This window comes from Gekko japonicus, unplaced genomic scaffold (genome assembly GCF_001447785.1).
Source record: "Gekko japonicus isolate JY-2015 unplaced genomic scaffold, Gekko_japonicus_V1.1 scaffold54, whole genome shotgun sequence".
Lineage (NCBI taxonomy): Eukaryota > Metazoa > Chordata > Lepidosauria > Squamata > Gekkonidae > Gekko > Gekko japonicus.
Genome location: NW_015167058.1, coordinates 1,048,928 through 1,061,427, shown reverse-complemented (window position 1 = coordinate 1,061,427; position 12,500 = coordinate 1,048,928). Strand labels below are relative to the sequence as shown.

General features: G+C 44.1%; 1 protein-coding gene across 1 annotated transcript in view; it reads right to left on the bottom strand.

Moving 5' to 3' along the window:
• The window catches only part of ATP9B (ATPase, class II, type 9B), a 247,304-nt gene that overhangs the window by 57,936 nt on the left and 176,868 nt on the right, over positions 1–12,500 (bottom strand). The window lies entirely within an intron of this gene.

Genomic DNA, 12,500 nt, shown 5'->3' with positions numbered 1-12,500 from the left:
ACACTGTTTTCATCTTCATTGTCCTGTGCAGGGAACTAGGTTTGATCCCCCCCCCCCCATTAACCTGCACACTAGATATTTTGGCAAGTTTCTAGAGCCAGTGATAATGTGCTTGTAACACTAGAGCAGACAGGGCAGTAAAGAACCACGGACTGTACTTTTAAAAGCTTAAAAATGCTGTATAAACAAGTAAAGGACTGTGAAGGGTTAATTCCTCACAGAGCCAGAGAGCCTTGAGTGACAGGCTGCTCCAAGAGATCTTATTGGTTAGCATCAGCTGAGCAGAGAAAGACTTCTGAAGTGGATGCTGAGGATAATTCAGTCTGAATTCAGCCCTGATTGAAAGCAATTCAACACAGACAGAGAACTGGGGGAGGTTGGAAGAGGAGTGGGTAGTTATAAGACTCCCATTCAGGCCAAGAAAAGGGGATAGAGCTTCTACTGAGAGAAGGAATTTCCCTGCCCAGTCAAAACAGGGAGATAGCTCTGAAGAGTGGTGAGATCCCTGGTCTGGTGTGGTTAGAGACACCCTTATGAAATATTAAGTCGATTAAAACTCAAGAAGAGAACTGTTGTGTTTAGAAAAGGGGGTTTGGGTACTGGATAGAGTGTCCCAGCCTCCTGAAAACAGGTTCCTGGGCTGAGTCAACAGCCAAAATATCATACTGTGACAGGGTGGGACAGCCAGAGTTCTTCATGAAAGAAGAACACGGATAACTAGGGCGGCTCAGCCACAAAAAGGAAAGAAAAATGGAGGGAAAATCTCATCTCTGAGGGAGGGAAGTGGATGGGGGCGTCACAGCCACAAACCCTGGAGTATCAGGATAGAGTGACCTAGGATCCTGTCACAGGGTCTAGCGTCTATGGAAATTATCTGGTTGTTTAATGATTGTGCCATTTGCACCATTTGTTCAGAGTAAAGATGTAAGTCCTCACTTGGGGGCACAGGGTCATAGTCCCTGACAGTGTAATTAGATGACAGTTCTGAAGCCACCCCCAAACTGGCTATGAACCTGCACTGCTCCTCCTCTTTGGAACCATACATGATCAGTTCTGAGCAAGGGGTCCAGTATGCAGGTGTCTATGGCTGTTCCATCATCTGCCTGATCAGTTCCATACATGGTTCTAACAGTTCCGACTGTGCTTGACGACACTGAGGAGGGTGGCAGCAAGAATATCGTTGCCATGGTCCTAAATGTGCCCACTGAGAATGTGGGGAGAGAGGTCCTGGAATGTGGTTCTGCAGACACATCAATTGATGGCGCCAGTTCACACACTGATGAAGACCATGCTGGTGACAGGCAAGTGGGTGTGCATGCCTGCTGATCTCAATATGCCTGTCGATCTCAACAATGGTCTTCGGAACTGGTTCCTTTGAACCCGACTTCTTTGGTTCAGGGTGCTTGGTTGGTTCCGTCGATACCAACTGGTGAGTTTTATGTTTAGACTTCAACCTGTGTTTCTTTGGTGGCGGTTCCAAAGATGACCTGGTCAGAACTTTCTTGGGTGTCCCAGAACTTCTTTGGTTCGGATCCGACCTTGGAACTGAGTGGTTCGAAATCACCGATGGAGGGTGGGAAACACGGTTGGAGACCAGTCTGGGGACCAAGAATACAGGCTGCTCTATCAGGGCAGATGTTTTTGCTGACAGGTTAACAGTTGTACAGACAGCCTCTTGCCATAAAGCGGCCTTGAGGCGAACAGCATGATAAGCCCTGGCTTTTGTGGTAAACTGCTGGCAGATCTTACATGCCAATATCTTATGGCTCTCTCCCAGGCACAACAGGCAAATGGAGTAATCTTCTTTGAACAAGAGGAGCACTTCTTGAACAATGACATTTTTTTAAAGACAAAAAAACCTGAGGTAACAAAGGACTGTCTTTCTCCGGCAGCATCAAAGAGATAACTGAGGGAGAATGTGGAGCTCCTCACCGGAGCACTGCTGGGTTGGAAAATGGTCTCAATGGCTCCCCCTTTGGGAGGGGCTCCTTCTGCTCTGTTAATAAGCTAACTATAAGATCTTCCAGTGGCTGGTCTGCACAGTCCCATATTGGACTGCACTGGACAACAAAGGTAAACTTGTATTTTTCACTATTGTTGAAGTCAACAGAAGTAGGCTGAACAAAACCTTCCAATTATCAGTAAAATGTAACAACATGATTAATTACAGTTAGTGTTTACACTTGGCAACTCAACCTCAACATGGGCATATGAGCGTGTGCCAATGTAATCTGGAAGCGCCGTACCGGAAGTCCACAACTCTCATTTTGTAACCCCATGTTTTGTGATACAGCAGTGATACAGTGGTAGATATACATCTTGAGCATTTATTTTTTAAAATTTACAGTATAAACAAACACTTGTAGTTTATGTATTTTTATGTACATAGAGAGAGCACTTACATGAACATACATGGAAATGCTGGCATAGAGTATTGGAGTACTTTGGTTCAGAGCAATTATTTTTCTCCTTAATTGTGCCATATTTATTAAGTAGAAGTAGCACATGTCTAATGAAAGTGATACTGCATAGTGAGTGCTGAGAACCTAAGAATATGCCCATCAAGAATCAGACTGAATTCAAATGTGTCCTATAAATAAGTCCTATAAATAAGTCCTCTAAGTCTCCAAAAGTAAGCTTGCATCAGTATCAGGAAAAGAGGTCCAAGTAAGAATCTCAGTCAATTTCCTAATTTCTCCCTGGAGAAGATAGAAGAAGATAAGAGATTGGCTTTATACCCCACCCTTCACTACCCAAAGGAGTCTCAGAGCGGCTTAAAATGTCCTTTCCCTTCCTCTCCCCACAACAGACACCCTGTGAGGTAGGTGGGGCTGAGACTGAGAGAGCTCTTTCGAGAACTGCTTGTGAGAGAACAGCTCTGAAACAACTTGCAACTGACCCAAGGTCACACCAGCAACTGTGTGTGGCGGAGTGAGAAATCAAACCCGGTTCTCCCAGATTAGAGTCCACGCTCCTAACCACTACACCAAACTGGTTCTCTAGAATAGCTAGATAATAATACAATGTGTTCTTACTTGTGAAAGCTATTGTGAATTGAAGGGCCAGTGCCATATTATAGGGAATTTCATAGATGAGCAACTTTGAATGTACATTTTCATCCATCACCAGCCCTTTGCTCGACTCAAGACAAAATGAGAGGGGCTTTTATAGATAAGCAACATTCATGCCTTTAAGGGGACCTTTCCAGACCATTAAAAAAAAGGTTCTCTCTTAGTAGTATCCTTGTACCAAGACCAACATTAATCAGTGGCATGAAACTGTGTCTCCAGGTAAAAAAATTAGGGAGGTCCCTTTTTAAGGGGAATCTGCTCATGTTTACTGTTTTTTTAAAAATCAGCCTGAGCAGATGTGACCTTACCCCGGGAGACTGAAAGCAAAAACCTTCAAAGATCTAAATAAAAGATATGAAGGATTCATTAGATGGCAGGTAATTCCTGAGGAGCCTTAATAATATTTGCCACTTTTATTATTTTTTTAAAGGGTCAATACTTAAATGGTAGAACAGCAGAGTATACCATCTCTAAAGTGTGAAATAAAAAGAGAATATACCTGTTCCTGCAAGCCTTGAGCTCTGCAAGGGCCTGCTGCTAGGAAACTGGTGATAGGTGAAAACAGGAAATTGGTAATGTGAAGAAAGGTCACAGAATGATATGGGGTGGTGGAAGAGTAGTGTCATTTGTCACTAGCAAAATCTTGGGCACTATCCAACAGATGCTTAGACACTGGTACAATGACATTCTATAGGTCAAATGAAATGGACATGTTAACTGCAGAGAAATAGCACGTTCCCAGTAAAAAGACGCTATATCTTGAGTACTGGGAAAAGCGCAACCTTGAAGACTAATGTCAGGATCCAGCGCAACAAACAAGTAACAACTGTGCAATTACTGAGCTAAAAAAAAATACATTGGTAGGGGCCCTAAGATAATGGTTTGTTACCCTGTTAGTCACTACCTTGCCAGCTCTGCAAAATGGTGATCTCCTGATGGGCTAATAATATCCTTTCACCCGATGATTTAAATAGAATAGTTTTGTAGTGTCATGCACAATAACTTCCAGCTGCCTTTAGCCCAAATAAAATTCCTTAGAGGAACTCTGATAGAATTATTTGACCTATAATAGCAAAGAACCGAAAGGGAAGCATAAGATACTAATTCCCCCTAATTTTGCTTGCCTTTTTTGCTTGGTGTTGCCCATTAGATTGTGCAAGACACATTGACAGAAGTTTATTAAAAATTGAGAATGGCCGGACTGATGGCTTCCAGACTGGACTATTGTAATATACTCTACATGGGGCTCCCTTTGAACATTGTCCAGAAATGGCAGTTGGCTCAGAAAGTGTCTGCTTGTCTGCTGACTGGCTAGCCACTATGATGCCAGTTTTGATCCAGCTTTCACTGGCTTCAAATTCATCTCTGGGCACCAATCCAAGTGCTGAGGTCAATCTTAAAAGCTCTGAATGGCTTGAAGTGGAATCTCTCCAGCAGGAACCTACCTGCATAGTTGGGACACTTCCAATGTTCCCTCTAAGCTGCAGAGTCTTGTGAGCAAAAATTCTACTTTGTGAGCTACTGGCATTAAAGTTGTGAGCCAGCGATTGGGCTGCTACATAAATTAGCTTGCTCTGGAGCCCTCCGTTCTGAGCCAAGACAAAAATGTGTAAGCCAGAGGCTAAAAAACTGCGAGCTAGCTCACATTAACTCAGCTTAGAGGGAACACTAGACACTACAGAAGTTTTTCTCTGTGTTCTGCTGCCTTCAGAGTTTCAGCTGGCAGGCACTCCATTTTGGAACTCCCTCCCCCAGAAAATATTCTTGGCTCCATTCATGTTATAGTTTAGAAGATACAAAAAGGTAGCCCTTTTTAAGGCAAGCATCTGGGCTACTTATTTTATTTTGCTGATTTTGGGATATCTCATTTTTATATGCTGCATATGGTAGTTTTGATGGTTCTGTTTTTATCTGCTAGCACGGTTGCTGGTATTTGAATTCCGTATTTTTTAAATACATGTGTGATTATAGCAAATTTTGTATTGTAGAATGTCTTGAAAGTATTTATGATGGACAGGAGACTGTCCTACCCCAGAACAGGAAAAAACGGCCGCTCCGCTGTTTCATCCCTGGGCCTATGTGAGTGCTGCTCCAGCATTCAATCACCCTTCAAGGAGAAGTTCAAATGCTGCACAGAAGCACAGCAGGAGTTAGTTCAGGTCTGCCTCAGAGAGAGTGCAGTGATAGTTTGGGTCTGCCTCAGTGAGAGAGCAGGCAGTATAAACAATAGCTCTGCCCGGTAGGTGGTTTAACTCTACCTCTGGGAGAGGATAGACTACCTGTTTGTGAGGCCTTTCTCTGTTGAGAAGCAGACCTCGTACCATTTAATCTGACTCTTGGGAAAGTCCAGGCTGGTGTTGGTGGAATCCTATGTGTGTGATGGGATCCAATCTAGTGGCTAGCCAGTGAAAGCCTGTTTGTACCCACAAGCATTAAAGAGAGTTAAAGCCATATTCTGAAGCCATAACTAGCTTAAATGTGTGTGCCTCAGCCAGGCTTCTCCGACTGTCTGGAGAGCTGTGCTGCTGATCTATTCTTTAAAACCAACTTGGAAATTAATACATCTTCTTTGGTATTTATATACAACTCCTGCTTTTGTCTTATTCACCACAAAACTTACCTCACGGCAGCAAACCCAAAATCTTTACACTTGCTACGGTAGTAACATCTTGTAACTGAGGGGAAGGTTTACAGTTCTAAACAAACCTGGTCCCCCAAAATCATAAAAGGCTATGTGGTCCCCCTTGGTTCCAAGAAAGGGCCTATCACAGTATTACTGAAAATTTTAAAACTTAAACAACCTTCATATAATCATGTGACTTGGCTTCAGAATACCATACTGAAACAGTAACCTGGAAATCACTGGCAATTCTGTAAGTTACCTATCTAGTAAAGTATGATCTACTGAAGCTACATGTCCAAATTATAACCTGAACAATATAGTCAATCTGAGTATGTTCCTAGACTTACCCTGAGAATCCAAGATTAATTGGGGTTCTGGGAAACACCAAATCGAGGTAAGTAGTAGAATGTGCATGCAAATTGGATACATGATATTCCACAGCCCACTCCTGATTTCTTAAACCTGGTTCTTTTTTTGAACCATGCCAAACTGGACCCAAAAGTTCAAAATTCTATATGATCCCTAAGAATTTTGCAACTGATACATGCATGAGCTCAGATTAATGACTTCTCTGGCTGATCTTCATTCAAATACTTCTAAATCTTGTAGAAACACATGCATTTTTTAAAGACAAGATCAAGAATTGGTGTATGTAGTACAGCATTAAATCACTGGCAGAAATCTATGCACATCTAAACACACAGTGTTACAGACTCTTGAGGTACATATTTTGTAATTTGAAAGTCGTCTCATTTGTAGTGAGTGGCAAAAGGCTGCAAATTGATTAACAAAGAGATAAATAATCCTCAAACAATTATATTTACAAAGACATGAATACTTTAAATAATGCATATCTTTTTTAAAGGAAGGCAAATGCCAAGTGATTGCTTCTACAAACAATGCTATCTGAAGCAGGACAGAAAGTTTTCCTGATTCATCTTACATTCTAGTAATCTGAAACAATGCAGTATTCTGCACATCACTCTTTGCACTGCATATGTGTGGTCAGAGAAACTCCCTCTTCTATCAGCTACAGGAATGTTCTCTGAAGTGAGAAGGAATCCATGAATTTTAATCTTATTTCCACTCTGTTTCATGATGCCATAACCTTACCACTCTTTTCCCCCTTCAGATCAATGCTGCTAACCTTTTAACAAATACATCTAGAGAAAGGTTACACGGATCATTATGAAGACTGCAGCCCAGGATTCTAACGTGATAGACACAGAGCTAAGTCACTACTCCAATACTGGTACAGCCTTTTAATGCACAGTATGCACCTTGCTTGGAAAGCAAGCAGTTTCCTCTTGGGATGACATAACAACTGGCAATTGGGGGGGGGGTAAGAGTCTTGGCTCAGCACAGGGAACCATGTGATGCTTGGCTCAGCACAGGGAACCAAAACTGAGGAACACTACTGAATTTACTATCACACAGAAGCAAAGAGAAGCTATTCTTTATATGGGACAAGTGAGAACTGGCAAGGGCTTGTGGGAGGCATCTCATCTTCCATTCCTCCATTATTTCATCTTTCCTTTCCCTGAAAGCCCCAATAGCCTGCCTTCTTGTCTACTTCTCACCCACCAGTCAACTTACCTTTATCTGCCCCTGTCTTCAGTTTTCCCTCCTTCCCTACCCCTGGCAGTCTCTGCCCAGGAAAACTATGGGCCAGTTGCCCGGTGCCAGTTCCCAGGCTGACCCCAGTTGCACAGGGGACAACCTGCAAAGACTTGCAAGGGGGCACATCATTTCCCCCTATATCACCCTCCCCACATTTGGGTATTTCCTCTATTTTTCCTCCTGACAACCTCCACATCCATATCCTTCTCTGCTTCCCACTCACACACCAATCCAATTTTTATCTGCCCTCCCTCTTCATCTATATTTATTATTTACTTCATTTGTACCCCACCTTTCTCCACAATGGGAACCCAAAAGAGCTTACATCTTTCTCTTCGCCTCCATTTTATCTTCAGGGGAAAAAATGGTGAGCAGTGGTGGACTGGGACGGATCCCTGCCCCAGCCCACCATGGCTACGAAATGGAAAAACTCTGGATTAGGGATCCCTGCCCCAGCCCACCATGGCTACATCTCCCCAAAGGAAGAAGGCAGAGGGGAAAAGGCAGAGGAAGGAAGAGGCACCTGCCTAACCAATTGGTTTGGTGCTACTTTCCTCGCCTCAGGCAAGCTGGGTGCTGCTTCCCTGGATTCATGCAGGACTTGGGTGGACTATGGTTGCTTCCCCCATCCTGCCTCAGGTGCAGTAGGCCGACAACCTACTTTCCCACTTTTCCTCAGGCGGGGCTGGGCACCACCTCTCCCATTACGCCCTTGGGCAGGCTGGATGCCTTGTCCTCCTCCACCTTGCCTCGAGTAGGGTAAGCCAGGTGCCACCTCCCTTTACTTGGCACAGACTCCGGCAGGCCAGGCTAAATTCTTTTGTCTCCAGGCTGGCCCAACACAGGTGGGACAGAGGCCATCAGCCCTATGGGAGGTCTCAATGGCCAATCCACCCCATGAGGTAATTGGCCCAAGGTCACCCAGAGAATTTCCAGGGAAGAATGGGGATCTGAAGTCCTAGTCTAAAACTCTAACCACTATACAACACTGGCTTTTGTGGGGTAGCTGGTCTTGAACATAAGCAGTTAGATCTAGATGAGTTATGCAAGTTGTGTGTGGTGTCAAGTTCCCCAGTGGTTCCTGCTGGGCCTGGCCTCAATGAGTCCTCCCTCAAAGGCCAAAACAGCCCTGGAAAGGGCCCTGTCCCCTTCCCCTGCCTTTTACTGCCAGAAACCAAGTCTGTTGTGGTTGTCCAGCAACAGCCACTGAGAGCATCTGTTTTCTCAAGCTACAGGCAATCCTTTTATCATTTTGAGGTTTCTTTTAACTCCCCCATTTATTTATTTATTATTCAGATTTCTCTCCAACCTGAGGCATTCTCCAGGTTTGTAGAAAGATCTGCCTTGTCTACTCATGTGTCCAACATCCTGATTTAAGTATCCACAGATTTGGCCAATTTGGCTATTAGAATATAGAGCTATACTCCCTGCACAAGGAAACTTTCTTCTCTGCCATCAAAGAAGAGTCCAAAGCCCCTATAAAGAACTGCAAGAATTAGCCTTATAGCTCCCAAAGTCTTTACAACAACTACTTTACTGAAAGAATTGATCCTGAAGTCATGGTACATGCACACAAGGCAACTATGGGGGGGAAAGTGACTGGATTCAACTGAATTAAGAATTCCTGAGCCTCAGATTCAAGATGTGAGTTCCCCCCTGCTTCTATCATGTATGCTAGGAACTCCACTGAATCACCTGTCTCCTCCTAGACTAAAGCACACAAGGACCATGGTGGTAAGCCTAAACATAAACAACAACCACACCGTGTAAAATCTGCTCTAGATAATAAAAGGTATTGTAAACAATCAATGCAACATGCGAAAGTAATAAATAATCAAAACCAGTCAAAAATATCAATAAACATTCAAAACTTATAAACACCTATAATTTGTCTGGACATTCAATTGTTTTACCACCATGGAAGGCCAGATACTGAAGCTGAAGCTCAAATACTCTGGCCACCAAATGAGAAGGGAGCTCTCACTGGAGAAGACCCTGATGCTGGGAAAGACTGCAGGTAACAGAAGAAGGGGATGGCAAAGGATGAGATGGTTAGACAGTGTTATCGATGCAACAAACATGAAGTTAAGCAAACTCCGGAGGAAGACGGAGGACAGGAGGGCCTGGCGTGATGTGGTCCATGGGGTTTCGAAGAGTCGGACTCGACTGTGCGACTGAACAACAACGACATAATAAATATTCATTTCAAGTATTATGTTTTCAATCAGCCAGGTAAGTCTGAATTTTGTAGATATTTCCAATTTGATCCTTGAGGGAACTCCCAATTGTGATTCAACGGATGGCCGGTTGTCACTCTGTTTCAAAATATCTTTTTCAAGAATCACTCTTCTTAAATGGCAATATTCGACTTGTGCATAACTGTCTTCATAGACTGTTTCTAGTCGCACTGCGACATTACAGTGGAAAATTATTCAAATCAGCAGTTCAATCATTAAGACGGAACGCAAATTTCCATAATATTACATGAGTATTATTCTCATTCCAATAGGGATAAAACGTTCTCAAACATCTACTGTAGAATACTCATGTAATATTATGGTAAGGCATGTTTGGTGTAGTGGTTAGGAGCATGGACTCTAATCTGGGAGAACAGGGTTTGGGTCCCCACTCCTCCACATGCAGCTGCTGGTGTGACCCTGGGTCAGTTATAAGTTGTTTCAGAGCTGTTCTCTCACAAGCAGTTCTCAAAAGAGCTCTCTCAGCCCCACCTACCTCACAGGGTGTCTATTGTGGGGAGGGGAAGGGAAGGTTGCTCCAGCCTCCTAATCATCTTGGTTGTCCTCCTCTGTACTTATTCCAGCTCTGCAGTGTCCTTTTGGAGATACACTGACCAGAACTGTACACAGTATTCCAAATCAGGCCACACCATAGATCTATGCAGGGGCATTACAATATCAGATGTTTTATTCTCAATCCCTTTCCTAATAATCCCTAACACAGAGTTTGTCATTTTCCACTGCTGCAGCACACAGGGTTGACACTTTCATTGAGCTATCCACTACAACCCCCAAGATCTTTTCCCCTCTCAGTCTTAGCAAGTTCAGACCTCATTAGCCTATACTTGGTTGCGATTTTTTTGTCCCAATGTGCATCACCTGACACTTACCAACATTGAACTTCATCTGCCACATTGTCACCCACACACCCAGTTTCTGGAGGTCCACCTGGAGCTTTTCAGAGTCAGCCTTGGTTTTCACCATCCTGAATAATTTGGTGATGTCTGCAAACTTGGCCACTACACCACTCACCCCTAGTCCCAGATCACTGATGAATAAATTAAATAGTGCCGACCCTTGTGGGATCCCACTGCTTACTTCCCTCCATTGTGAGAACTGTCCACTGATTCCTGCTCTTTGCTTCCTGTCATTTAACCAGTTTTTAATCCATAAGAGAACCCGTCGTCTTATCCTACGACTGTTAAGTTTATTCAGGAGACTTTGGTGAGTTGAGGGAGGAGTGCATTCCACTGGTGCAGATGATTTAGCTGCCAGGTCTATGGAACCTGACAAAGCTCCCTCCCACAAGGTGGCTTTTAGGCCGAAGCGCTGTGTGCCCGAGCCTTGGGAGTAAACTGCTTGCAGATCTTACAGACTGCCACATTATGGCTCTCCCCTAAGCATAAAAGACACATGGAGTGTTTGTCCATGAAAGTCTTTTTGGTGGCACAAGGTGAGCATTTTTTGAAGAAGGACTTTTGAGACACTTTGTTAAACTCGAAAAGACAGAGCTAAGCTAGAACTTTCTTCACAGGGTGGCGGCAAAGAATGAACTGTGGAAAAGGGGGAGCCCCTCCACCAGAGCATGTGACCATCTGGGCGGGAAAATGGCCTCTGCCGGCTCCATACAGGAAGGGCTCTCCTTGCTCTGTTGCTACTCTGTGTTCGATCTGGGACCTAGTAGATTCTGACCATGCTGCGCCTATTTTTCCTTTCTGCCACTTTTAAGCCACGTATTTCAAAATCATTATTAATTAAGGGAAAAGTACCTTTCTGCAGTCCTTTTGATCAAACCATTACCTGAGGGGACAAGTGTTTTGACCCTCACAGAGTTAGTTTGCTAACTCTGAGAACAAGATTTGTCTCACCATGGATCTTTTTTCTTGGTGGTCCTGGGGTGGGGCAGTCTTAACAACTGGGAGAAACTCCTCCCTGGAGGCAGGCTGGGTTGCTAAGCTTTGAGATTCCTGGAGGGGAGGGGCTTCTCTCTCAGGCACCAGGATGGTCCCAAAGCAGTAAAGCTCCCTCTCCAAAAAGTATCTAAAAACCTTGTACAGATGATCCAAAACAATATAACCACATAGAGAATGGCCATTGGCACTTACTGTGAAGGGTCCTTCTCCTCTGAGGTCAGGAGGACATCTCCATGGGTTATTCCCACCATTCCTTTAGGGAGGCAGGAAACACTTTTTTGGGAATAGCCCCGCTTTCAGTTCTGGAACTCCGCAAGCAGTAAACACTAACCAAACTAACTCTCCTGTATAGGAACAGAAAACTCTGAAAACATTATTAACTTGGACTATATTACAGTCACCGTGCTCATCCCCTTGAGGACAGACAGTCTGACAGAAGAAAAGAGAAGAACTTAGAAGGAAGAAGAGATCAGCACCACAGATATAGAAGACAATGAATACGGGAGGGCCAAGATGTCCTCCTGACCTCAGAGAAGGACCCTTCACGATAAGTTCCAATGGCCATTCTCCCTCTGAGGTGGAGGACATCTCCATGAGACCTCCCAGAGCAGTGTCCCTCAATTGGGTGGGTCATCTTCGTCAGTAGCAGTCAAGATGTGCTGAAGAACTCTTCTTCCGAATGCTGCATCCACAGAGGCAAAGGTGTTCAGTTTATAGTGCCGGACAAACGTAGAGATGGAAGTCCAGGTTGCTGCTCTGCACACTTCATCTACCATTGCCCGGTTTGAGAAAGCTGCATTGGTGGATGCACTCCTCAGGGAATGTGCCGTGATTCCTTTAGGAACCTCCAGGCCAGCTGCCTTGTACGCCTCTGATATGCAGGATCTAAGACCCGTGCTGATAGACGTCTTGGACATTCTGTCACCTACTCTGGGTAAAGATATATTGATGAACATGAAGTCCGTCTTCCTGATTGGTTCTGTCCTGAGAATGTAAACCTTCAGCGCACGCCTAATGTCTAGCTTATGCCACAGGA